At 42.4% G+C, this 2,637-nt stretch overlaps 1 non-coding gene across 1 annotated transcript; it reads left to right on the top strand.

Moving 5' to 3' along the window:
* Positions 1-1,567: 1,567 nt before the first annotated feature.
* Positions 1,568-1,692, top strand: LOC128593064 (U6atac minor spliceosomal RNA). Its single transcript, XR_008382240.1, has one exon. It is a non-coding gene; the product is annotated as a U6atac minor spliceosomal RNA (small nuclear RNA).
* The last annotated feature ends 945 nt before the right edge of the window (positions 1,693-2,637 follow it).

Genomic DNA, 2,637 nt, shown 5'->3' with positions numbered 1-2,637 from the left:
GGCATGAAAGACACGGGGATGATATGAATGAATATGAACTATATTGCTTGGATAAAGTAGGTCTTCCTTACTATGTTTTGGAAGGAGTAAACATATTCCTTTTTAAAAATATACAGAGGCTGGACCTCATGATCCAGCATTCATACAGATTATGTGAAATTGGACAGCAGAGAACGTTTGGCTTTCAGACTGTAATCTCCCATTACAACTGGTATTTCTGTACATCTTCTTCAAGACATCTTTTTATTCATCTATTTCCTAAGCAAAATTTTTCCTTTTTATTCCTCTATTTCCTAAGCAAAATTTAGGAAACAAGGAAAACTTATTTGTACAAGGATAGTATACATGCATATATACATATGAATAATCATCCTTTGTGGGTACTGGGCAGGTAACTGTTAATCAAGGCTCTGCTGAAACTTAATTTCAGACTTTAGCCACCAGAACTATGAGAGAATAAATTTCTATTGTTTTAAGCCATGCAATCTGTGGTCATTTGTCATGACAACCCTAATACCCTAATACACATTCAAATAACACTTTTTTTCCCAGTCTCTAGGATTTATTTCCAGCATTTCCTAGACAAAGTTTCATAACCTAAATGAAAAGCTTAAAGGCAACAAGACATGTTCAAAAATGGGAGTAAAGAAGGGAAAAAAAGAGGATAAGCAAGAGGAAGTGGGAGGCATGGGAAGGCCCAAGGGTGCATGTGGGCACCAGCAGGGTGGCAGCTGGCAGCTCAGCACAGACCCAGCTTCCAGCTGAGTGGAACCAGGTGGGTCTGACTTACAGTTGCTGCAGAGGACAGGTGACAGTCTTAGACAACTGCGAAGGTCATACAAGGTCAAGCCACATCCCGAGGCTAGAAATGCCCATATCCATTCTTGTCAGGCATTTGATTATCCCTGCCATCCCACATCACAAGGGCTCCAGGGTTGCTTATGTTGGAAAGGACTAGTTTGGCAGGCAGATGGACTTCTACCTAAGTCATTCCTGGAAAGCTTCGTTTCATGTAAGTTTACAGTATCAATTTGTAACCAACCTTTAATTAATCATAATGCATTTGGCTATTTGAACACTATCGATGGAGACTTGGATTATTCCCTCCCCACCTTTTATACCCAAAGTTTGGAGTCCACCCCACCCCCACCCTTGGGGGGAGGGTGAGCAGCAAGGTGGAGATGATGCTGCCCACCCACACAGAAGCACAGAGAAAACAGGCAGTTTCAACTAAAATTTCAGTCTATACATGGCTATTTTCGAAAGCTGATAAGTGCTTCTAAAATGTTATTTAGGAATCATTCTTAAGCTCCCTGTCTGTGCAGGACTGTGGACTGAGTCTTTAGGAGTCATAGTCCGACACCAGGACTGCCAGAGGCATGGGACTTCGTGTGGAGGAAGGAGCATGTGATTGCGATGGCACAGAGCCAGACAGTGGGGCAGGAGAGGGCCACCGGGAATGCATGTGGAGGAAGGCCAACCCTATGTGCACAGGTGGGTTTTGAGTTCCCATGTGATGTCTAGGGCTAGGGAGGCAAAGAAGCAATATGAAGAATCAGAGTCCCCCATGTTGTATGAAAGGAGAGAAGATTAGCACTCCCCTTGACAAGGATGGAAGAGGCCCTCGGGCCTGACAACACGCATACGGTTAAGGCATTGCCACGTACTTCATGGCACCAACCATCACTTTTTGTGGTATATGTATACCATAGAATACTATGCAGCCTTAAAAAAAATATGGAGACTTTACCTCTTTTATGTTCACTTGGATGGACCTGGAACATATTCTCCTAAGTAAAGTATCTCAAGAATGGAAGAAAAAGTATCCAATGTACTCAGTACTTCTATGAAACCTATTTATATTTACTCACACTTTCTTAAGAAAGATAGGTCACAACTATAGCCTAGGATGAAGGAGAGAATTGGAGTGGGGGGAGGTTTGATAGAGGGAGGGTAAATGGTGGGACCACACCTATGGAGCATATTGCAAGGGTATAAGTCAAATCTATCAAGTATAGAACGTAAATGTCTTAACACAATAATCAAGTAAATGAGGTGAAAGCTATATTAATTAGTTTGATGTAAGCACTCCAAATGGTATAAAAAAATCAACACATTGTACGCCACATACACATAAATGTATTCATGTTCTATGTGTATATGACTTAGTAAAAAAATAAAAAGAATCAGAGTCCTCTCTCAGGAGGGCTCACCCCATGCTCACCATGCACAGTGGTCTCTGGCGACTTCTCTCCCACTCCCCTTCTTAGCCCCTTCCCTGTCCTTGGTCACTCTGGCTTTTTTCTACAGCCTTCATCAGTCTCTGAAACATTTATTTGGTTACTTGTTAATTGTTTTATCCTCACTCTGCCTGTTGGAGTGTGAGCTCAGAGAGCTGGCCCCACCCTATGTCCAGTTCACAGAATGGCACCTGGCCAGCTAACAGCTGCTCAGGGAACATTTGTTGTCTAAATGAAATAAGAGCAGCCAGGAATGAAAGGGATTAAGAACATCATCAGGTCAGGACCCAGACTTGCTGGATTCAAACTTCAGCTCCTTTATTTACGCACAGCTTGACTTTGATCTGGTTACTCTAACTTTCTATGCCTGACTTTCCTCAAATGCAAAATGGGGATG

This window comes from Nycticebus coucang, chromosome 8 (genome assembly GCF_027406575.1).
Source record: "Nycticebus coucang isolate mNycCou1 chromosome 8, mNycCou1.pri, whole genome shotgun sequence".
In the NCBI taxonomy this organism is placed as follows: domain Eukaryota; kingdom Metazoa; phylum Chordata; class Mammalia; order Primates; family Lorisidae; genus Nycticebus; species Nycticebus coucang.
The sequence above is the reverse complement of the archived record's forward strand: the minus strand, read 5'-3'. Positions and strand labels throughout refer to the sequence as shown.